Raw genomic sequence first — 26,923 nt, forward strand, 5'->3', positions numbered from 1 at the left:
TAGTATGGTGATCTACCTTCGGTTGCTGGCGATCTATAGCCCATTTTTATATTGTATTGTCTTCATAAATAAATTAATTTTACATTTACCAGCTAGTTTTAGACACCATCTGTGATACTCTAGATATTTTACAGTTATTCGATGACTTGTTATTTAACTACTTGTAATTAATGTATATGTCAACCTTTTCTCGTCACTTTATGGCTGAAATATTGCCGATGTGACGTTAAATTTTAACTCACTCACTCACTCCACCCCAGGTTCTGAATCTCCCTTTCACTGGGTCTCCTTTTCAATTCAAAAGGAGTTGTTTGTTTCTATCAAAATAATATATATTCACAGACTTCGCGTTAGTCTAGGCGCCACGAAGTAATCTTAACAGTGACAGTTGACTGTATCCATCTGACATCAAAGACTTGACCATTCCAGAGGAGTTTAAAACCACGACAGGCCCAAACCCACCATCCATCTGTGTGGAAGCTGTACAATGGTTCCAGAAAGACTAACCCTTGGTTGACACGTATATGAACCAGTTATCCATTGGAACCCAGCCCACAGTTCGGGTCAAGTCAAATTGATATATGATTATACATGTATTATATTATATATTATTATTATATAGGTTATGATATTGGTTCATTATTCCACCAATAAATGTGTGAACTGGTTCTTTTTTTCCTGTTTCTTTTTTTCCTAGCAAAACTTGATTCTTTTTTTCCGATTCTTTTTTTCCTGATGCCTTTTTTCCGATTACCAACGACACGACACGAGTACAAATGTACTGACATGTTTCACGTGTGTTCGCACTCGTGCACACTTTTTTCTTTTTCTTTTATCAATACTAAAGCATACTTAAGGCTACTGATATGTACCTGAGGTATACTACATCCTTGAGCATTGATAACACAACACTCTAATTCGGCGAGCCTACATTTCAGCCATATCATTGATGTTGGCTCTATTTCAGTTTTATTTTGTATTTTGTTCCGTTATTACAAATGAATAAATCCTTTCCTCATTCACGTTAGTTTTAAGTCAAACACCTTGAAACAGTCACATTAGCCTGTCTGTTACAGTGTGCTGAGAAGTAGGAATAAACAGGTTGTTCTTATCGACAAGTAGCATTTGAAGGCTATATTTCTTGATCAGCTCTCAGTGCTTCAATTGTATTGCAAATTGGAACTGAAAATGCTTATTAATGTTTCGTTTGAGCAGGATCCGCTAAACATTGAAGACTGCTGTACACTTGTCCCCAGGGTCAGGATGATAAAAAAACGAAATTCAAAGGCTTTCAATATACATGCACCTAATCTTTTCAATGTGTATCCAAACTGCACTGAAATTCTGTCCGTTGTTTTCCCTTTATAAACACAGCAAACGCCCCTGTCATTATAAAGCCCGTCCGGACAGGACCGTTAATTCCCAACGCTATAAACGTCAATTAACACCTCACGTCGGCGGATCTTACGTAAGTATATGTCCATGGGTCGTCAGTGACCTTGGACCACATGATGTAATATCTCTATCAATAAAACATGACATCACCGGCCCGGATCAGCGACAAAAGTGGCCGCTTCACCAACGACAACGTCGTCTTCAACTTCACCACTGAGGGGCGGTGGGGTAGCCTAGTGGTTAAATCGTTCGGTCGTCACGCCGAAGACCCGGGTTCGATTCCCCACATGGGTACAATGTGTGAAGCCCATTTCTGGTGTCTTTCGACGTGAAATTGCTGGATTTGCTAAAAGCGGCGTAAAACTTACTCACTTTGTTTTCCGTTACCCCCACAACTACCAACCGAGGGCGCAAAACACACTCTTGGACAGTACTAGTCTTCCTGACAGTCTCTTTCTCCCAGCCCTTTCTGCATGCTTAAGCACTAAATGAAGCAAGTCTAGATTTTTCCCAGTTTCAGGAATCTGAATCGCCTGTCTCACCGGCTCTACTTTTCAATTCAAAAGGATTTTTTTTAAAGTTTTGATAGTGTATGTGTATCATCCCCTGACAAAACACAACAGCAGAGTGGAAGAGATATTCTTAAGGGATTAACTGGCTTCCAATGTATAATTGGTATATGGTTACATTAGTTTTGATAGTGGTACCAATAGATCTATATAAGAGTAAAGCATGTCAGTTTGAGGTAAAACATTATGGAGGTGATAGAGAGCAACAAGGGTGGCAGGAAGCTTTGCTGGAATGGGTACATGTGCACCAGAAACTGTACAAGAAAGAACAAGGTCTGGTGGAAGTGCTCAAAAAAGTCTAGTCTTAACTGCTGTCAACTGATCCTTTTTTCTGTTTCATTTTTCCTAGCAAAATTTGATTCTTTTTTCCGATTCTATTTTTCCTGATGCTTTTTCCGATTACCGCTTATCGTAAGAGGCGACTAACGGGATCGGGTGGTCAGGCTCGCTGACTTGGTTGGCACATGCCATCGTATCCAAATTACGTAGATCGATGCTCATGATGTTGATCACTGGATTATCTACAGACCGCCGTCATATGGCTGGAATACTGCTGAGTGGTTAATGTCAAGTAATGTCAATATCGGAAACTAGGTATCTGTGCATGCTCCAGTTTACCTCGGTCGTTGATTTCCTGCTGGCTTATAGTCATGTAATTGAATTGAATGGGGTTAGTTACTGAGGTCGATGTACGTTAACAAACGAGTGTCCTTGCCCCATACATACAGCCGACATTGATCGTTAATGGCATTGTGTACCTCATACGCAGTCCCAGGTTCAGGGGGCGGTGGGGTAGCCAAAAGGTTATAGCGTCCGCTCGTTACGCTGATGGCCCAGGTTCGATTCCCGACATGGGTACAACAACGGAAACAATCATGGATCTCCCATGGATCGTCCGTCTGTAGGATGTTTGTGCTTATATACAAACTAGTAATACGTTTTTAGTACAATATGAAAAGCCCGTTTCTGGTGTCCCACGCCGTGATATTGCTTGAATAGTGCTAAAAGCGGCCTAAAACCATACTCACTCACTACGAGTTGTCCGACGTTCGACACAACAGGAAAATTGTGAGTAAAGAAGGAATACGCTGGGACCGGGTATTACTTCGAGAGAACCCTATGTTCCACAGCAGTATTTAACTGGACTTTCTTCTTGTTATATATCAGGGACGATGTGGAAGCCCGATGGATAAATCGTTTGGTCGTTACGCGGAAGACACTCACTCACTCCCAAGTTGAGTGATATTTTAAATGTGTTTGTAAATGAATTTTGTAATGAACAGTATATTTTTTATTCATTTACTTGTATATTAAAAATGGAACTATAATTCATACATGCTCAAGCTTTGAACACACTATGCCTTTTATAATTAGAAAGTGGTCAAATGTAACATATATTATATTTGGCACTACCCTGTGATTAGGTGAGTCACGCTGACAGTATGGATTCGTATTCAAACTATAACGTAACTAGACTCTGTAGTTAACTGACAAATAATGATGATGATGATGATGATGGTGTGGTGACGGTGATGGGTGGTGATGATGATGATGATGATGGTGGTGGTGGTGGTGATGATGATGATGATGATGATGGTGATGATGATGGTGATGATGATGATGATTTGGAGACTTTGGTGCGCTGTCTGACATAATGCGCATTTCGCATATGAGCCCCCAGGCCATTTTATTGGGTTTGATCAAAAGTGGGTGACTGACCGAAAAATATGTCAGCCTGCGTTAGGGTTGCATGATTAATTCTTGTATGAATTTTGAATTCGGAAATTTGCCAGAAGTGGTTGGGGGGGACTGAACTGATCAGAAAGAGTATCCCACATACATATTAGATCCTCAAGCTTGTCATCGACCAGGCTAATTAACAGTCTGTCACTGTACAATGGTTGCTGATAGAACTGGATACTCTGAGTCGATAGCGTACGTACATGCTTCCAACAATGGTTTTTGGTCATGTGCGCGTTGAGTGGTTGCCGACCTTGTCGCCGACCAATTCTCGCCGGCAACCAATGCTAATCCGTACTTGACACATTATCGTACACACGGCATGCCGGGGAAAATCCCAGTCTTCGTTAGCCCACGCTCTGTCTATAAAGGCAGCATGCCGTCGGAGCTTTACACACTGTCCCTAGCTTCACACGCTGTTGAGAGCTCAAAGCACTCGCTGGGAACGTGATAAGTACCGTTACTCTGACCGAATAACCAGTCAGTTCTAGGCCAACCTCCGAACAAAGACGGGAGTAGCTTTTCTATGTGTAAGTGTTCTGTTATTTTCACATTTTATCTAGGTAATATTTGTTGATTTGTGAAATTAAGTCTTGTTTCTTATATCGTATGTTTTTAATACTTTGTATGCCACCGAAATTATGTTACTGGGGATAACAAACGTACCGTGGCAAATCAGGTCAGTGGCATCTGAACCTTTTGTGTTAAATGGCGTATTTGTAAGCTTTAGATGGAACATGTGTGCGTATGGTGAACGCAGGTAACATCGAGAAGACTGAAGGTGGCCATCTCTGTTTTACATGAAAGCTGTCGTTTAAAGAAATCGAAATTCACAGTGTTATAAAACAGGTGTATACAAGTTCTGCTACATCAGCCAGCTGTATCAGCTGTTAGCAGAAATCAATAACAGAGGACACTTCAGCTCTAGCTTTCGTTTGCTAACCATGAGACAGACAGATAAAATGACCAAGTGTACTTTCGCTGGGCCGCGTCAATTTGGCAGTGACGTTGTGAAAACTGCATACCTTCCTCTAAAAACTATTACTTTATTGTAAAATAGCAGCTGTATAGAGTTAAGAAAATGACATATATATATATATGTTGGAAATTTACTATATTTGGCAATGGTGAACTTAATTTTCGTTTGCGGTCATCCGGTTTTTGAAAATTGTATTCTTTTAACATGTTGTTTGAAAAGGACATATATGGCCAGTAACTGCGTTTTGTGTACACTTATACTGAGAGAAACAAATAAAGGATCACAGGGGAATTCGAACGTTCCTTTATTACTTTCCCGTTTTCATCACCACAGCGTTATTCAAAGCTGGTAATGAAAACTGGAAAATATTTAAGGAACGCTTGAACTTTCCTATCATTCTCATTTGTTTCTCTCAGTATATATATATTCAAATGACATCCTGGCGGTTACATGCCGCAAATATGGGTGTAATGTAATAAGAATGTAATTACGAAATTGACAATCTAGAGATATTCTATTGCAACAGACTGTTGCGATAGCGACAGTTTATTGCGACCAGCTATTGCAATAGGTTTTCTCTCATTTAATTGTCTCATTTGAAGTCATTTCCCAAATGAATGTATAGTTAATATGAAATAAATACAATCTGAAGTAGTTTCAGTCTCTTTAAATAACTGACAAGAAACTTGAAACCCAGATCAAGTAAACAGTTAACAGGTAACAGGGGTGGATAACTCAAATCAAAGTGAACCAATCTGGTACTTCCTGTATTTTGCGCTGCGCATTTATCAACGGAAGTCAATTACTGGACTATCGATAGTCCAGTCTAAGTAAACTTAGACTCAGTATTATTCGTTACACTGCTATACTGAGTCTAACGAGAATCCTCTAGTAGAAGGTCGCGTCAGATAACCTTTGAGCGACCTATGACCACCATCAATCAAAGGCGAGACGACAGAACGGATTTAACCAATCAGACAACGGCTACTATTTAAGGTTCGGCGGGACTTACAAAATGGATTTACTCTTCCCCGGTCGCCAACACTGATCTCACAACAAATGAAAAACCGCATAAAACACAGGTTTATGACCTGCAGAATATACGCTTTTAAGTTTCTGTTGACATGGCTATCATTAGCTAATATTTCTGCAAGCTAACGTCCTTGAATACTGACAAAACGCTATTTTCTGCGACTGTTTACTCACGGTTGTGGTGTGCTCCATGTGCATCACTCGGAAGCGATCGTACGGAAAATAGCATTCGGAATCGTTTGGGTACAAAACTTTTCGCGGTAAAAGTTCAAAGGTATGTGCGAATGTCAACTTTCGCGATTTGGTAAGCTGTGTTCTGATTGGTCAACTGAAAGGGTTATCTGACGCGACCTTCCACAAGGTTTTGTTAGACTCAGTATAGCAGTGTAACGAATAATACTGAGCTTAAGCTTTACTTAGACTGATCGATAGTCACACATATTATCGATTCATCGATAGTTTTTCGCTTCTGCCATCGATTAATTGCTATCGTAAACTCAACAATTGCAATCCATCGATAGTTCGATACATCGTTACAGCCCTATATATAATGTAGATAGCAACAAATAAACCCATTTAAATTGAAAAGGACCTGTGAAGATTCGCAGATCGATGCTCATGCTGTTGATCACTTGATAGTCTGGTCCAGACTCGATTATTTACAGACCGCCGCCATATAGCTGAAATATTGTTGAGTGCGGCGTAAAACTACACTCACTCATTCACTAAACTGAAAGGAACCCCAGTCATATGGGCCATTCAGACCCTCTGCGGGAATCTAGACTTGTTTCATTTAGGGCTTTAGCATAGCAAGGAGGGCTAGGCAGTAGGGGAAATAATGTGGTTCAGGGACTGAGACATGGGCAATCCTGTATATCTCATACAAGACCAGGCACTCTGTACAGTACCTGCTTGCCTTGTATAGCTGTTTCACCTTGACCTACCTGGTCTCAGTTGATTATTCTACCGATTCCAATATATGACACCTCTCAGTTCTCTAATATTATTAAATAATATCGACCGCTAGCGGTGGACTCGACACTGAATCCGACTTGGCATAAATGGCCGACATTGGACCCGCGCCGAATGGGTCTGTAGAGTAACCCAACCTGAACCAGATAACTCGGACCCTTAGCGAGTAACCAATCACGGTTTTGTCACGATGATACGCCATCAGTCACGAGACCGAGTGTCAGAACACATTCTATTAAAAACCCTGCATGTTGTCTATGGTTGACAGTAATGTTTAGATATTCAGTGATTAGGACTTCTGAACTTCTGGAAGCGAGATGATGTCGTTAACGTGGATTCACGTGTATATTTCTATTGATGGTCACCGTAATATATAGCGGTGGGGTAGCCCAGTGGTTAGAGCACCGAAGAACCGGGTTCGATTCCCCACGTGGGTACAATGAATTGTTCCCCGCTGTGATGCTGCTAGAATATTGCTAAAAGCGGCGTAAAACAATACTTACTCACTGGGTCTGTAAATAGTGGAGTCTGGACCAGACAAATCAGAAAATTAGTGACAAACAAACCCCCAAACAGTGGACATTTTTCTTTTGTACTTTTTTTTGTCGGTGAGTATATATTTCCATCAGTGGCAACTTTTTTCAGTCCAAATGTTATTTTTCTTTATGAACTGTTGGCTTTTTTCAGTCTCTAGAGTCTGAAGACGACCATGGCTGTCCCCACCACCAACAAGACGGTCCTCAACAGGTACCTGGACCTCCCCAGCCCGACGAGAAGGTCCAGGTGGAGTATATTTGGATCGATGGGAGTGGAGAAGGGATCCGAGCTAAGTGCAGAACTCTCGACTTCAACCCCAAAGAGTCCCGAAGGTCAGTTTAACACGCAATAACACTCACTCACTCGGTGTGAGACCCAGGTTCGATTCCCCACATGGATACAATGTGTGAAGCCCATTTCTGATGTCCCTCCGTGATATTGCTAGAGTATTCGTAAAAGCGGCGTAAAACCATACCCACTCACCGATATTGCTGTAATATTGCTTAAAAGGCGGCATAAAACAACTATCTCGTGATGACAAAGCGTCCTGTTTTGAAAGTCGGACACATATCTATGATATATAGATGATGACACAAAACTCGGACAGCTCGTGTCCTTGGCGCTGCCCCCAATCCTAGTACTATATGGAGAACACAGTAATGTGTTGGACTTTACTCTTAGGTGTAACACATGGAGGTTATCAGTGAGGTCCCGATACTCAGCTGATCTCATCAGCTGACACCTGTCCTGGGACGAGAGAATCCAGATGTTGGCCATGATAGGATTAAACTGACTGACTGGACTGAGTTTTAGTTTTTTACGCCGCTTTTAGCATTATTCCAGCAATATCACGGCGGGGGACACCGAAATGGGCTGGGAGCAACACATTTATTGCCCATGTGGGGAATCGAACCCGGGTCTTCAGCGAGCCAACGCTGTATAGGCTCAGGCCACTCGCACCGCCCTTGATAGATTAAAATTTGTGTCAGCAGCATATACTGCGTTGCTGTCGAGACTGCACACAAACAGGCGAAATATACTGATGGAAATATATAAAGCAACATATGAAATTACATGAGTTCCTTTATTATATTTTTTTCTCCACAGTGTTGTACAAATCATGGGAAGAAACCTTAAAAGTATAGGAACATTTATACTTCGTGTGTTGCTCAGACAGTTAAGACTCGTGAAAGTCCTGGTTAGAATGAATCTTCCAGTAACCCGTGCTTGTAAGAGGCGACTAACGGGATCGGGTGATCAGGCTCGCTGGCTTGGTTGACACATGTCATCGGTTCCCAAGTGCGCTCATGCTGTTGATCACTGGATTGTCTGGTCCAGTCTCGATTATTTACAGACCACCGCCATGTATTTAGCTGGAATATTGCTGAGTGCGGCGTAGAAACTGGAGCGCTCACTCACTCCTCCAGACAGTTAACGGCGTTTATAACGAATATGGATTTATAACGAACTGGGTTAAACTCTCTAAGGTAAAAATTAAAACTTTAAATGATAATTTCTAAAAATAATAAATAACAGACTGGTGTACTGTCCACGTATCTAGACTTGCCTCTTCAAAGGATAGAGAATTACTATACATCCATGGGCTCAGCATTCAGTACAGCCTTGGAGAAAGGCTATATCCCGCTGAATATTTTTAGTGGAAAAAGCCTATTACGAGCTAAGGCTATCAGGAATTATAATTAGTGGCCTCTTTGTGTTCTTTAAGACCGCTGTTTGCTGTGAGTCCATACATGCGTGTGTGAATATATACACGTAGTATACGAGTGGTTGTGTGCACATTATTGCGTGTGTGTTTGTTTTTAAGTAAGATGAGCTTATCTAAGGACTAAATGTTAGTACGTGCATCGAGAATTTGAGTGCTTCGTTAAAGGACCTGGGCAGGCCGGAGATCACGTGTTATATGAAACCCTCACTCCGAGAAAGCCCAAGTTGCAGCTACGTGGAGTATGCTACACCATGTGGCAGGGGAGTCTTACAGCGGCTTGTCAAACAAACCGACATACGTTCATATACTAAGAAAGACAACGTTCTAAACAAAAAGCAAAATTCATCACAGATACTTGCAATTGTATGCCTCGCCCTAAATAATGTTCTGGAGTGACAGATACAATATATCACTAGTGATTACACGGTGCTGACCGAGTTCAACTGAGTTAAACCACTCCAGTTAAGCTGTAAATCGAAAAGAAAGCTAGAAAAATAAATTGTTAGGTAATAAATTTCCGTGAGCTGGATGCGTCACTACATATATATATTACGTTTAAAGGAGATGCACGTGATCAAAGTGTTGAAGAGGCATCAGCACTAACATTATGTATTACATGACTATATACCTACGCATGTTGTCACCCTTCAATTTTTTATTGGAGAATTCAGGGATGATGATATTGGGGTTAGAGTGGGGAGGGTGACAACCATTATTGGCATGAGTATATTGTAATATATTTCCACATTTGAATTACCACTCACTGATGAAGAACGCTTTGCACTATATTGCCTCTGCACCTGTGCGCCACAGATGTCTCGGGTACATCAACATATAGCACAAAAACTCTATATTATGAGTTGGCTTTAATCGAACATTAAACAGCGATTGTATTTTTGATAGTCGGATCTATTACGTATTGACGTCATGAATTAATATTTTCATGTTGTGTATATGTTTTGTCACGGCGCAGTCACGTTACGCTGCGTGGTGTTTGAGAGATTGGGTGAGAGAGTTTAGTTTTACGCCGCTTTTAGCAGCAATATTCCAGCAAAAATTACATCAGGAACACCAAGAAATGGGCTTCATACATTGTACCATTCTGGGGAATCGAACCCAGGTCTTCGGCGTGAAGAGTCAACGCTTTAACCACTCGGCTAACCCACCGCCCCTGATTGAGAGATTAGGTTCTTTTAACGTCAATTTGAACTGTATCGGAGTTATATCACATACAAAAAAGACTAATAAGAAAGCCATATTATGATTTTATTGTGAACATTTTAAAAAAAAGTTTACCTCAATATATTGTCGATAGTGAATATACTTGTAAAACGTTGTGTATAATTGTATTGCTGGGGGAATTTAATGCGTTCGAAAATCAGGGGAGATAACCCACAAAGAACATTGCCTTTCACATGTTTAATTCAACTTGTACAACATAATTTCCTTAAAGCGTAGTGTTTCGTTGTATTTCTTCCTCGGGGGGGGACCTTAATCCGTTCGGAAATCAGGGAGGTAACCCACAAGTAGTGAGTGAGTAGGTATGGTTTTACGCCGCTTTTAGTATTATTACAGCAACATCACGGCGGGGGACATTGTACCCATGTTGGGAATCGAACCCGGGTCTTCGGCGTGGCGAGCGAACGCTTTAACTACTAGGCTACCCCACCGCCCCTAACCTACAAGGAACATTTGCCCTCAGCATGTTCTAACAGAGCTGTAAGGAACTTTTTAGATATATACTGTATATCCCGTCCTTCTGATTACAGAATGCCCTGTGTGGAACTTCGATGGTTCAAGCACCGAACAAGCGGAGGGTCGTGACTCAGACCGGTATCTCCAGCCCGTAGCCATATTCAAGGATCCGTTCAGGCGCGGCAAACAACAAACTCCTCATGTGCTCAGTCTACGACCACAAGCTGAACCCTGTCAGTAAATATATGATCCTTGTTTATTCAGACACTGCGTATTGGGACCAGATGTGATGTTTTTCTCTCGGTTGACCTATATATACCGAAAAAAAAGAGGCTTGGGATCACAATATTTTTAGGGTTTTGTGCCAATGTTCATGAAATAGATATGAAAACGGTTCGCTTATGTGATTATATATGTATGTTATGCCATCTTCGAATGTTAATAAATGATAACAAGTATGTATTGTTAGTATTTTTATTTCTGTGAATATTTTACGTACGATGAAGATAACTAGATCAACCGTTTCTGATATGCAAGCAACAAGTATGACGATCATGACATTTAGTAAACATTGATATTTTCACACAAATACATTACTCCGACATTTTCATTCATTAATCCGACCATTCCAGTTAATCCGACATATTTCTCTGCAACCACAAGTGTCGGATTAACGAGGCTGACTGTATAGCTTTTCTAAATGTGTACGGTATATATTCGTTCAGAATAGAATGTCTTAATAACACGGGATATTACTCGTTATAATCACTTCCTGTGGTTTACAGGGCCCAGACTCGACCAGCGGTACAGAGTTACTGTGATATAGGGAACTAGTGTTAGCGTAAACACTACGGCGTAAAGTACCATTCACTCACTTGCGGTGACATTGTGCATTGAGCAATACTCGCTTCGTTTCCAGAAACTAACCTCCGGCATACGTGCAAGGCTGCAATGGACAGGGCCAAGGCGGAAGAACCCTGGTTTGGAATCGAACAGGAATATACTCTGTTGGACTACGGCAAGTACCCCTTCGGCTGGCCCAAGAAGGGGCTTTCCGGGACCTCAAGGTACTGACGATGAACTTAGGCTTAGTCTATGAAATATATCATTATAGAACAAAACAATTATATTTCAGTTGAAAAGAGGTGAGATATGAGATTCAGAAACTGAACCTGTGGAAAATCTAGACTTGCTTCATTTAGGGCTTAGGCGGCACTGTATACAAGTCTGGACGGAAGAGAAAATAGTATTGATCACGAGAGGGGTGAGCATGGTTTTACGCCGCTTTTTAGCAATATTCCAGCAATGTCACGACAGAGACAGCACGAATGGGCTTCACACATTGTGTCCATGTGGGGAATCAAGAACTAGGCTACCCCACCGCCCTAATTTTTTGACAGGGACAAAGAGAGACGGACAACCCGGTAATTGATGGACAGATTCTGTTTCCCATTCATGTTTTTTATTGGTTTTACACGCATTTTTCAATGTTTCACATTTATTTATTTAATTATCATTTTTCCCCTTCATTTCTTGCCTACATTGTAATTCTATTTTAATTCAATGGTAATTCTATTGTAATTCAATGGCCCAATTCTATGATGATTCAATGGTAATACTATGCAGTGATCACCTGTAACAAAAATGGCCTGCTAAAAATCCTTGCGCGCCAAAACGAACGTTTTTTAACCCATGAGAGTTAACAAATTATCTTCTAACCTGGCGTGTCAAATCAGGAGGAAATGCCTTTATCTCATTGTACTTTAAACACATGAACATTGACCTTCAGATCCAGAGCAGACGCTTGTGATCCCCAACCCCCTTTATGACGCGTGTGGTTGTGTTCCGGGTCCCTACTACTGCGGTGTCCGGAGCCAACAAGGTGTACGGCCGTGACATCGTCGAGAGCTCACTACAGGGCGTGTCTATATGCGGGGATTGAGATCGCTGGGTGTAACTTGCAGAGAGAGTCATGCCAAGCTCCGAATACGTTCTGAATGAGAAAAACCTCGTCACCACTCGCCCATTACCTTTGTATACACGCATCGTTTAGCGCTTTTCCGTGTCCCCGAACAACGCACGATGGAATCTGATTGGAAGATACAAGAACGGCGTTATGACGTCACTAGTGTTTGGAGTGGGTGAGTGAATGAGTTTACGCCACATTTAGCAATATTCCAGCAATAATAACAGGACGGGGGACACCAATAATGTGCTTCACGTGCGTACCCGTAAGGGAATCGAATCCGGGTCTTCCGCGTGAAGAGGGAACGATTTAACAACTTGGGCTACCCACCGCCCTCTTGTGTTTTGGAAGATATGGATTATTTCTACCTGACCTTATCAGTGATATACGCTATCCATTGTCCACGTGTTGTTGATATTGCTGGAAAATTGCTGTACTGTTCTTAAAAACGAAAAATTTAGACTGCGTTGACTCACCTGGTCTGGTCAATGGGCGATCCATATGGGGGCTTCAAAGGTTGTTCTATTTACCATCGAATCTAAAAAGTCTTTTGTTCCTGCCTGAATTTGGAGTGGGGGTCCAAAGGAGGAACCCTGTTAAAGGTGTTCTATTTTTAATCGTGTCAAACCACCATGCTTCCCCACCTTCCAAAATGAGAGACAAACGGAGTCCTGTAAAAGGTTAGCACTGTTTATAATCTTAGCTTTCTTGCCTTTCAGTGGGAGTTCCAAGTGGGGCCCACCATCTGGGTATATCCATGGGCGACCATCTGTGGGTTACCAGGTACCTCCTCCACAGAGTGGCAGAAGACTTTGGCGTTATTGTCACCTTTTGATCCCAAGCCAATGAGCGGCGACTGGAACGGTGCAGGCGCCCACACCAACTACAGCACAGAAGGCAATGAGAAGATGGTGGCTTGGGAAGTGAGTGCTTGGTTTGTACAACCTGGATGTGTCAGGACTATAAAACATTTAGAATTAAATAAATAGTTTAGACATTTTACCCAGGATTTGTCTTAGCATTTCCCCTCACCTCCTCAAGGTCAATGGCAGCATGAATAAAGCTCATATGCTGTAGGGTTTTCCTGGAAAATGCTAGTAAGAAAAACAGTGCCATTTTTTTCATTTGAATGTATTGTTGGTTTTAGGTTCATTGAAGACGCCATTGACAAGAGATGGCGGTACGATCACGCCGACCACATCGTCGTGTACGACCCCAGAGGGGGCAAAAGGACAACGAGACGTCTCACGGGGAAAACACGAGACTTCGTCCATTCATGACTTCTCTGCCGGTGTGTGGCTAACCGCCATGAGCTAGTGTGAAATTCCCGCCGAATTGTGGCGGGAAGACAGGAAAGGGTTACCTCGAAGACAGACGTCCATCTTCCAGCTGTGATCCCTATGGGTTACTGGAAACACTCGTGAAAACAACCATTTTGGACGAACCTTTGTTCTAGAAGGGACGTATATATGAGAATACCGTATACATTCGTCATGTTTGGAGATACCTGCCTGTACGCTGGTTTACCAGGCGGACGTATTCTCTACCGTGTAAAACAGGATTACTTGAATCGATGAATGTCTCCGTTGATTCAAGTTGGGTTTGAAAACGTTAACATAGGGCGTGTATATTAATGTAAATATCGCGAGAAAGCCCCAGTGATGTTCACAGCGAGGAGTGATTTAAATAGCTGAAACAACGACGTGGATTTGTAATAGATTGTCATTGATAATTTATTTGCCATGTAAGCCGTTTCGATTATTCGTTTCACAAACAGATCTTAGGGCTACGATTTTTGTCGTAACACTCCGGTGTCGTAAGTCTGTGTTAAAGAGTATGGAGTTATGATCGTCTCAGTTTTACGATTACGACAGTGACTTGTGAGTTACGATTGTCTTAGCGCCCGATTGTCGTAAGTCTATTTTAAATATGGAGTTACGATCATTTCAGCACTGCGATAAACGTAAGTCTCTGTTGAAAGACATGTAGCTACGATCGTAGAGAAAGTCTGTGTTAACGTATGGGAGGTACGCTCGTGTTGGCGCGGAATACCACTTTCTGGAATGGACCCAGAACTCCGTTCCACGAAAGTGAGCAATAACGCAAACTTTGCATTGACAAAGAAATCATTACGTCCCCAAAGAAAAAAAACATGCTTTGTTGCAGTATATATTTGGTATGCATACATTTTACATTTCGTTTCCATGATGATAAATTTCATTACCATATTTGGTTGTACATAGTTATCTTCACCGTCATGTACGAATTTCATATTGACTCACGAAACTGTCTTTCGTTTTATGTATTTATGTGATTGTTATAGCGAATGAGATGACGCATTAATACCACTCGTGTTAATCCGGGAAAGGTGACGGAAAGACGCGAGTGTTGGCATAATGTTGCTATTCGCCCATATTGTGCTTAACTCGTGCTATTCGGAAACAAACCAACTTGCAGGTTACGGAAAATGGCGAATGGATACCCGAGTGGTGTCCAAGGGAGCCACCTTTATAGAATTATGTCCCAAAGTGTCTTTTTTGATGGATAAGAAGATAATTATAAATATACAAAATACTGAGAAGTGTTCATTCCTGAGTTTATCGAAATGGCCACAGGAGAGAAGAGATAACTCCGCCATTGTTTCCAACCCTGATCATAAACGTAATAAGATTAATGCGGTTTGAGATGAAACTATTAGGGGGTTGATGTGTCTGCTTCAAGCCGATCTATGTGCAGTCATTATTCTGCCTGGTTAATTATAATATAGTAATTGCCACATCCACATCATTATATCTGTCAATGTAAATTAATCATTGGGTTCATTATAGTCCATGCACATGTCCTTTAAAACCTATCCATTCAATTATTATCTGAACGATCATGTCGCAACAGATGTTCTGTTGAAATTTATTATTGACAATAAATTCGTTTTGAACAGACACATAGCGCCCATCTTGTGTATCAAGGTATCCAGTAAAGTGTCTATGGCTTTCCGACGCATGACGCAGCATGTATGCCATTCTCACAATATGATAGGCGTGGTTACAAACTAGAGGCCCATAAGCTGGAGCCAAGTGTGCGGATTCGAACCGTCGATTTTGAGGTGAGTGAGTATGGTTTACGCAATATCTAGCAATATTCCAACAATATCACGGAAGGACACCAGAAAATGGGCTTCACACATTGTACCCATGTGGGGAATCGAACCCGGGTCTTCGGCGTGACGAGCGAACGCTTTAACCATAGGCTACTCCCCACCCCATCCCGGGTTGATTTTGACCTGACATGAAAATACTTGTGGTACATACTGGAGTGGAAGGTGAGTGAGTATGGTTTCACGCCTTTTCTAGCACTATTCCACTAATATCACATCGGGGAAACCAAACACATGACTGCCATCAAATGAGACACCATTATACGGTAATATTCAATACGAGGGAGATGACTCGTGGCTTCATAGAAACACCTGTCACCTGTTTTGATATCCTAATGTGGAAACTGGGTTATACTTTGTCCACTAATGTATGCATGAGTCTGGGGGCATGTGTTTGTATGATCCCCAGGGGAGTTGAGATTGATAATACGATGTGCCGTTGAGATTGACATCCAGTGAACGAGGGGAAAAACAAAGCGCCCTTGAGCAGCTGGAGGCTGAGCTGGATATCGGCGCTACAACCACAAATGATGATGATGATGTGTGTGTGTGTGTGTGTGTGTGTGTGTGTGTGTGTGTGTCTCATGGTGTGTGTCATAGTTGTATTAATGTATGTCTTCTATTATCACACCAAATGCTTGTAGGAGTGTAAAATAAACTCATGTTTTATCATATATTTCAATTGAAATACGAACGACGCATGTTGCAGTGTATGTATGAATTATTGGTCGTCAGTAAATTGATTAAAAGCTTATATGACACCTGAAGAGTATTATAGTTCAAGGGCTGGCACATAAAAGAGCTGACCTTGCGAGGCAATCACGCTCATTTCGTGCCAGCGTTTTTATGTGAGCCTGAAGAGGTCGGGTGTAAACTTCAAAATAAAAATGAAACGTTCCCGTGTGTTTGCTGTACGAACTTGTCTCACATACTACACACACACACACACACACACACGCACACACACCACAGAAAAACCGATTTGTTCTTGACTAATTGTTTTGGAAACGTTATATTTAAACGCGGCGGCTATCACGTCAGAGACGGCTACGCATGCAATGGGCAATGTTGAATTGAGTGAGTGAGTTTGGTTTACGCCCCATTTAGCAATATTCCAGCATGTTGGAAGTTCAAAACAGGACCAGAGCATCGTGGCTCGAGCTCTTAACGTTCACTGATCAGTACATTACCATCACGATATCGGCGTGCAAATAACGTTGGTCATCAAAAGGACTTGTTAAGAAACCGTGGTCATGGTTCCTCTCACTTTCGAGATGAAGGCTTCACAGAGCTACAGATGCTAGGATTCATAATCGGCTACAGATGGAACCATCATGCCCAACGTTCACATGTTATCGGGGCGGTGGGGGTAAGCCTGAGTGGTTAAAGCATTCGCTCTCGTCACGCCGAAGAGAACCGGGTTCGATTCCCCACTTGGGTACAATATTGTGAAGCCCATTTCTGGTGTCCCCACGTGAGTATGGTTTCACGCCTTTTCTAGCACTATTCCACTAATATCATCGGAAACCAAAAACGGGCTTAACACATTGTACCTGTGAGGGGAATCGAACCCGTGTTTTCGGCGTGACTGGCGAACACTTTATCCAATAGGCTACCCCACGGCCCCAATCACATGGACATACATGGATCGTCTTGTACGCCAAGGAGCGGAAGGTCGGTGGTTCGATTCCCGAGCGCGTTAAAACATGGTGGTTGTTGTTACCCTGCCTTGTTCTCTCCAGGTGAGCTGGGTGGCTCGCAGTCAGGTGTTATTCGTGGAGTTAGGGTGTAGTTTCCAGTTTCCAAACGGGCCCAGTGCCACGATAGAGAGTGAAGTGTGTTTTGCGCTTTTTAGCAATATTCCAGCAACATCACGGTGGGACACCGAAATGGGCCTCACACTGTACCCATGTGGGAAATCGAATCCCGGGTCTTCGGCGTAACGAGCGAGCGCGCTTTAACCACTGGGCTGCCCACCGCCCCACATACATCAGTCCGGACTAGCGCAAGCAACTTCACACACAGTCTGAGGTCCACACACCGAGGTGTAGTCCATGGCGACAAACACTGTTGTTATCCAGAAGTGGTGTCCATAGCAACCAGAAGTTGTCAATAACTCCCGCGGGCTATAGCCCGCGCACCAAATGAACCGGCAATCATCGTGGGCGTTGGTGGTGTCAATAACTGACCAGGATGTGTAGAGTCATCACGCACTTTACACCGAGCCAGCTGAAGATGCACCTATGCTGATCAATACAACCCATCAGTGAACATTTTGCGTAATAGATAGTGGTAATGTAAACATACAACCGACAGGAAGTCGCCCAGGCCAGGGTCGGTAGCAGTTCATCTAGTCTGTCTCACAGTCACTGAACCATATTATTTCCCACAATGCTTAGCCCTCCCTAAAGTCCTAAATAAAGCAAGTCCTAGATCTCTGGTCTCAGTGGGGCTCCTTTTTCAATTTAAATGGGTTTTATTGGCTACTATCAAATTTATACATATTCAGGAGGAGCTAAACGTTAGTCTACAGTTCATCCGATGACCGTTGATTGTACTGGAGAGTGAGATTGTCAATAACTGGCCGGATGTGACGTCATCAGACTTTAAACCGAGCAAGTTGGTCCCTTCTGTTTCATCCGATGACCTTTGATTGTACTGGAGCGCTTTGCGTCAGGCGTTATTACGTATAATGTTGATTTTATTTGTGTAATTGTTTGTTCTTTAACGCCGCGCTCAGCAATATTCCAGACAAGCCAGCGGTCAACAGCATGAGCATCGATCTACGCGTTTGGGATACGATGACTCGTGCCAACTAAGTCAGCGATGCTGACCACCCGATCGATCCATTGACCAGAGTTTACTTAGTTTCACAAGGGTCGATGTGCGTTAATAAACGAATATCTGGTTAGACTCGAGATTATTTTCAGACAGCCGCCATACAGCTGGGCAAATGCTGAGTGAGGCATTTAACAAGAAACAAACCAAACAATATATAAAACCAAGCCCTGACCAGCCAGTTCATGTAGGGACAAGTGACATGTATATGTTTTGTTTGTTTTGTTTGTTGTAACGCCTATATATGACGGCGGTCTGTAAATGAATGAGTCAGAGACCAGGAACAATCGATGAATTGACAAAATGAGCATCGATCTATTTGGACACGGTGATAACATACCAAGTCAGCGAACCTGACCACGAGATCCCGTTAGTCGCCTTAAGACAAGCGTAGAGTGAACAGTTAGACTAAGGCTTAGTCTCTGAATATATATAATTTTGATGATAAAAACAAGAGCCCATTTAAATTGAAAGGGCCCAGGGGAGACCAGAAATTCAGAACCTGAAATCACGGGCTTCTTTATTTGGGGCTTTGGCACTGCAGGGAAGCGGCGGTAGGAAAATAAAGTGGTTCAGGGACTGTGAGACATGAACTAGTGAACAGTCAAGAGATTCCCCACGGTCTCGACTTATTATTGCAGATATGAACCCTCCCCCACCTCCTCTCCCACACGTGTTGTTGGCAGTGAAGTAGGACGCGTTGCACAGCCAGCAGGAAGTGAGAATGACCTGCATGCGAGGGTCACATCGACATTAACGTCCCCCTTCTGGCCCCACTCCCCACGCACTGCAGATGTCAGAATTCCCGCTGCTGTTTACACACGCACCGAACACGCACCGAACACGAACACAATCCGGGAAACTTTCTGGTGTAATCCGTCTTATTTCTGTTTCAGGAAAGGGCGAGAAAGTGAGCTTAGGAAATTAGAGTAGAGTGGGCTATTTTAGTCTACACGAAAGCCGTTAGTCTGTCTCAGTCCCTGAACCACTTTATTTTCCCTACAGCCTAGCCTTCCCCACGATTAGCTCAAGTCCTAAATGAAGCAAGTCTAGACTTCCTCGGGTTCTGAATCTCTGGTCTCCCTGGGGCTCCTCTTCAATTTAAATGGGCTTGTTTGTTACTATCAAAGATTATATATATTCAGAGACTAAGCCTTAGTCTAGAAAGCCGGTTCCGATACGGCAATTTCGATCAGCTGTAGTTCCGAACACATCTTTCTGCGTGAACAGGTTTAGTGGCGAGCAGTTTTAGTTTTTGTAGAATTTGTTTAATGGCTTAGATTTGTCGTCATCATAATCGACGTTCTAGAGTCGTTTCAAAGTTTCGAACCCGTATGGCAGACAATGGCGACAGATGAGTAGCGGCTGAAGCGTGTGAATACTGGAAATGTGATCCTAATCAAACTGATTTCACCCCTTCACCTTCCGTGCCAGACATGAAAAATTGGACCTTACACTTCCGATAGTGTTGACAGTTCTGTTGACTCAAGGGGCGGTGGAGTAGCCCAGTGATTAAAGCGTTCGCTCATCACACTGAAGGTCCAGGTTCGATTCCCTACTTGGGTACATTGTGTGAAGCCCATTTCTAGTATCCCCGTCGTGATATTGCGGGAATATTACTAAAAGCGGTGTAAAACTCTCACTCACACTTACTGTGTTAACCCAACAAGCACAAGGAGTCCAGTCGTATAAGAGTTGCGTGCCTTAGCCGTGACAGGATCTGTTAATGTTGAATCCCAAATTCACCTTGATCGAGATCCATGACTTTACCAATGATATCATTATTAACTGCGACCCGTGAAGATCCGAGTTAGAATGGTCTTCAGTAACTCCATGCTTGTCCTAAGAGGCGACTAACGAGATCGAATGGTCAGCGTCGCTGACTTAATTGACCATGTCATTGTATCATCCCAATTGCGCAGATCGATGCTCATGCTGTTGATCACTGGATTGTCGGTTCCAGACTCGATTATTTACAGACCGCCGCCATGTAGCTGGAATATTGCTGAGTGCGACGTTAAACAACAAACCAACCAACCATTATTCACAGCGCGGTGATGGAGACGTAGTATATGTGACATTGACCTTAAAACAAACAGATATGCTAGAAAACGCAATAACATGTTATTTACTAGTTGTAAAGCAAGCTGACACCATTTGCTTCCTGGCGGGTCGTTGCAGTGGTAAGTACGTGTGTACATGACTCACGGTGAAGCCTGTACCGAAAAAGCAATTTTCCCCAGTGTGCGGTGTTGAGGGCAATTCCCCTTGTGACAGGCATGACGCATATGGAAAGAGATTCCGGAAAGTCGGTAAATAGCTCCTAGTTTCCTTTCTCAGGAGATCATGTGATCAACAATAACAAGAGGCGTCGCCATGTGCAGGACACGGGCCGTTGTCTATTGTCTCCACAGTGGACGTGGGATGAATATTTGATCATTATCGCCAACACTCACGTGTGATTGTGTCATCGTTTCCGATCAGTCATTTATTAATCATTATTGAAAGCACTCCAGAGGCTATACGCCTTTAGTACATTTCGCTACAGACTAACCGTTAGTTTAGCTGAAGGGTCGTTGTCAGCATTGGGTACTACAGATACGTACCCCAGGTACGTTTCTGCCAATACAGAATATGTACCTAAACAAAGTCAAAATACAGAAACGTACCCGGTACCCTAAAGGGCGGACGAGTCTATATTCCGCCATCCCAAACCGACACCGCATGTAGTTGTTCCCGTTCAACTGATTGCGAGTGGTATTCATGTGCATCGCAAAATATCCGTTACTGTTTATTCTCATTACTTACATAACGCAATCAAATGTATCTAATACAACAGCATGACAGTTCGATCAAGAATACGACACAATGGAGAAATGGAATCGTCCTAGGGTGCGTTTCTGTAATCTCATTATGGCCAGGGTACATCTGTATACAGAAACGTACCTGGGGTAGTATATCTGTAGTACTCGTGCCGACAACGACCCCTTCAGCGTTATTTTAAGCAAATATATTTTACAGAAGCAACAACATATAACATGAAAATGAACACCGGTGGGACATTCAAATTTTGAAGAAAATCACGACTCCATGTGGATGAAAAAACATTTCAGTCAAGGGAAAATGGCATGGCTCAGGGTCTGCGAGAGACCAAAGGTGGTGCATGCATTTTTAACTTCTATCTGTTTGATTGGCATTTTAGAAGCTGTTGAGTAATAGGAGAGGTGAGACATTGTATGGATGATCATCTGTAAGTATCATATACAGAATTTGGCTCTGTATAGTTTAGTACATATTACAATCCCTGTGCTGGGATTTGGCCGTACATGGTGTATGATAATAATAGTTTTTACTGTCACTATTTTGCCGATTTACGATGTGTGACACAATAAAAGAATAATTTTCTTCTTCTTTGTAATGACCTTTACTTTTTTATACATGATTATTTGGTGTCTTGGGCGCCTCATAGGATATTTGGACAAGATATTGTATTTTTAAACAGAATATATTTACTGTCACTACTTACTTATTTACAATGCTGAAAGAATAATAAAATAAGTTTCATCATAATCTTCCACTTCTTCTTCTTCCTCCTCCTCCTCCTGGCAGACCACCTCCGTGGTGTAGTGGTTAGAGTGTCCGCCCGGAGAGCGGAAGGTCGCGGGTTCGATCCCCGCCCGAGTCATACCAAAGACGTTAAAATATGGTACTTGTTGGTCCCTGCCTGACGCTCGGCATTAATGGGTACAACAAGGACTGGTCGGCTCGGAGTCAGTATAATGTGTCTGAGTGGGGTATTCATGCTTCACTGCAGCATGGTATCTCAGTGGGCTAGCACTATAAAACCAGCTTAAGTCTGGGCTAGTACAAGCAGCCACACATACACATACACACGCATTCACGTCGTCATATGAGCGAAATATTCTCAAGTATGACGTAAAACCCAATTTCACCTCACCTCACCTCCTAGCTGGGACAGTAGTGCAGCATAGTGGTTAAGGCGTTTGCTCGTCACTCCGATGACCTGGGTTCGATTCCCCACATGGGTACACTGCGTGAAGCCCATTTCTGGTGTCCATAATCGGCTACACTGATGGAACCATCATGCCTAATGTTCACATGTTATCGGGGCGGTGGGGTAGCCCAGTGGTTAAAGCGTTCGCTCGTCACGCTTAAGAACCGGGTTCGATTCCTCACATGGATACCATGTGTGAAGCCCATTTCTGGTGTCCACTGCCGTGATATTGCTAAAGCGGGGGTAAAACTAAACTCACTCAATCCTTCTCAACCGAAATTAGTTATTGAGCGAAGACCTGTTGTCGTGTACCATTGCTGACAGGTGCTCGGGCTATCATGAAGCTACTGTTATGACAACGTGGAATCAATGGTCTGTGACAACAAATCGAAGACTGCTTCCCACATGACAGCCATCACATGAGACACCGTATACGGTAATATTCAATACAGGAGATGACTCGTGGCTTCACCAGAAACACCTGTCACCTGTTTTGATATCTCCCTGTGGAAACTAGGTTATACTTTTCTTGTCTAATGTATGTATGAGTCTGAGGGACATGTGGCATGTGGTGTATTAATGTACGTCTTCTATTATCACACCAAATGCTTGTAGGAGTGTAAATAAGCTCATGTTTTATCATATATTTCTGTGCGATATACGAAAGACGCATGTTGCAGTGTATGTATGGTGTATTGGTCGTCAGTAATCGGTTAAAAACATATGACACCTGAAGAGAATATAGTTCGAAGGGCTGGCACACAAAAGAGTATATTGACCTTTCGTGCAATCACACTAATTTCGTGCCAGGGTTATTCAAAATTAAAATTAAAAGTGAAACATTCCAGTGTGTTGCTGTATATTTTAATGACACACACACAGGCCCGGGTTGGATTCCCCACATGGGTACAATGTGTGAAGCCCATTTCTGGTGTCCCCCGCCGTGATATTGCTGGACTATTGCTAAAAGCGGCGTAAAACTAAAACCCACTCACTCACTCCACATGTTATCCCACGATTGACGAAAGGGCAGCGTTGGATCAACCGTCGTTTGGGAAACGTTATGTTTTCGGATGAATCAAGGTTTTTTTGACCGCCTTGACGCTAGCAACAAGCGTGGCGTAGACGGAATCAGCGTTATGAGCGATAGCGTGGGGTAGGTTGGGTTCGGGGGTGGTGGTTAGGATCAGTGTTACTGGCAGAACACTCTGACATGTTGTCCACGGACGTGCCACTGGACAGTACTACCGTGACATCCTGGAGGCACACGATGCGCCATTTGTACGCCGACATGGACGTCGTTTTGGGTTTCAGGGTGACAACGGGCTCAAGAGCGCACAGATATCATAATGTTACAATCTGTTTCACGGTCAACATTATGTTTCCCTCTGCCCAACCCTTCAATTGTGTAGATCGATGCTCATGATGTGGATCACTGGGTTGTCTGGTCCAGACTCGATTATTTACAGACCCCCACTACATATCTGGAATATTGCTGAATATTGAAACAACAATCTATCAATCAATTAATGATATCGCGAAGTATTCAGAATCAAGGCACAAGGGGTAAGCCAAATCGCGACGACAGTAAAGGAAGCGAACGTAAAATCAACGTTTCACTCTATCAGCTTTTAGGCTTGTTCTGACGGACACAGAGTCGAGTGAACAAGTGGAATTGTCTCTGTTGTCTTGGATGCTTACTCCAAACCGCAAGTCTGTCGGACATGTATGTCTTGTGAGTAAGTTTCTTTAACACGGAAATGACCAGTATAGATATAACAGCCATTCTACCATGACTTCAGTAAACACTGGGTTGTGATTGGTTAATTAAAGTCATTCAGGGCCCGGTTGTTCAATACTCAGTTATCTTAACCGCCGGTTAACTCTTAACCGAACGTTAAATATGCGTTGTTCAAAACATGGTTAGTCATGCCGTTAGCTAACGTCGCCGTCAAAGTATAATAGTGTGGTTAACGTCACTGGTTAGCTTTCATATATCCCATAATTCCGTTTTTTGTTTACTTCCGGATTACCAAAAATGGAATCGCGAAATGTCGCCTGCACCCCAAGGAAAAAGAGAAGTCGAAATTTCTCTGCTGACGATGAGAATGTAATCCAGTCAATGGTTGAGACCAACTCTATAGTTTATCATAGACATGCGAATGTCGTAGCGCTACGAACGCTTGTATTGGAACACAAGGTTCCAGACGTTTGCATATATATTTCTAAGACATATGATCCCAGCTCTGTGTGGGACTTCAATTCCGACAACAGAAAAGACATTTTAATGAGAAACTATAGCACAGCTATAGATAAAATATGATGAATCCATGAAAATACATGTAATATTAATAGTAGAAGCATGTTTTCAGTGGATAGAATATTTACAAATATTACACACAGGAGTTACGCTTAGACGGCTACAGTCTTAATGAATCTTTGAATTCCCACAAGACCTATCGCTCACTTTTCACTCCTTAAATTGTCATGACTGTATGGCCAAGTCATTAAGATGCTATCAATATCATTTATTAGTTATTTGCCAAGTCTGTCAAACATTGTAATGTATGAACACACATTGCCAAATCTTTTAACATCAAACAATATAGATGTTGTGACAATTATAATACCATTAGCTTTTTTATCTGAAATATGCATTCAATGCCAATAGAAACTTAATATGTTACTAGCACCACGTGAAAGTAATCAAACTGTAATTGTACTATAGGCCCCAGGGCCAACACTGCTGAATAAAATCGATCTATTATTCGACCTTACTGTTGACAGGAATCTCATGAATAAAACTGTGCAATATCGTCATTATCTGAACGCCTTCACAGACGCATATTCCGGAAAGATGTCTCGAAAAAACATGAAGCTGCGTCTAATATATAGATGAACATAATTTCCTCGATACTCATTAATCAGATGAACCTTCATTTAGTTCAATTCACAAGTGACTGCAGAAAATGCATAATTCCTTTTAATGACTTCAGTGTCGGAAAACATGTATCATATTTCATAAGTGTATTATAGAACGCTGTAGTAGATGAACATAATTTCCTCGATACTGTGACGGATATGTCAACCCGTCATGTGTATTTCTCACTAGAATACTCGGGTTTTGCTCGGCTAAGTATGTTACTTTTCCGTTTTTTATGATGTAAAAGGGAGAAAACTCCAGTTTTGTTGTGAACTGTGAGTTTGGCGCCATGTAACACCCACTCCGAATAAAGAAGAATGTTTAACTCCCCAAAACGGGTTTAGGTTTATGTGTTCACAAGTAATACAGCAACACCGCTGTCACAATACCCATTGATCAGATGAACCTCCATTTAGTTCAATTCACAAGTGACTATAGAAAATGCATAGATAGTTCTTTTCAATGTCTTCAAGGACGGAAAACATGTATTATATTTCATAAGTGTATTATAGAACACTGCAACGATTCGGCAGAGAAATACTATTGTGCCATTGTATTCCTTATATAAAATACATCAGTGTATAACATTAGCATTCAGATATTGTTATAAAATAAGTTTAAAATTCCAAACATTATCGTGTAAAATGACAACAGATAGTGTTGTGTTCGCTGTGACAAAAAGGTTTCGATATTCAAATATAACATTTAATCAAAGTGACTACGAAGTAGGCCTGCAAATCACTCACAACTCACAACGTTTCGCGAAGGCCGGTATTGAGACGCCAATTACATCACATATATTTCATATTCAGCGGCGACAAATGCATCACTGAATTCTAAAGCTGGGACAGGTACTACGGTACTCGAATCCGGGTCGGTTACAGCTGGAATCGAGTCCTATTCTTAGGAATCGGGTACCCGGAAAGGGTGAGAGCTCTGTAATGACAAGGGCAGACAATAGCTTGTCTTTTTCGTTTTTGACGTAACACACATTTACATCATTGAGTGAGTGAGTTTAGTTTTACGCCGCACCCAGCAATATTCCAGCTATATGGCGACGGTCTGTAAATAATCAAGTCTGGACCAGACAATCCAGTGATCAACAACATGAGCATCGATGTGGATACGATGACATGTCAACCAAGTCAGCGTGTCTGACCACCCGATCCCGTTAGTCGCCTCTTACGACAAGCATGGGTTACTGAAGATCAATATTCTAACCCGGAAATTCACGGGGTTTTGCATCATTGGTATTGTCCGATTAATTGAGCATAGTTTTAATGACTGTAATTTATCTATGCATGTGCAGTGAGTAGTTAAGTTACAGTAGCAGCACGAACGGAACGTTCGATGTTATAACGAGGAGTGTAAGTAATGGTGTT

General features: G+C 42.3%; 1 pseudogene; it reads left to right on the top strand.

The window, feature by feature from the left end:
* The first annotated feature begins 7,396 nt into the window (after nt 1–7,396).
* Nucleotides 7,397–14,074, top strand: LOC124265534 (annotated as a pseudogene).
* Nucleotides 14,075–26,923: the final 12,849 nt, after the last annotated feature.

Source organism: Haliotis rubra, unplaced genomic scaffold (genome assembly GCF_003918875.1).
Source record: "Haliotis rubra isolate DU_JTF1 unplaced genomic scaffold, ASM391887v1 Scf982, whole genome shotgun sequence".
Taxonomy (NCBI): domain Eukaryota; kingdom Metazoa; phylum Mollusca; class Gastropoda; order Lepetellida; family Haliotidae; genus Haliotis; species Haliotis rubra.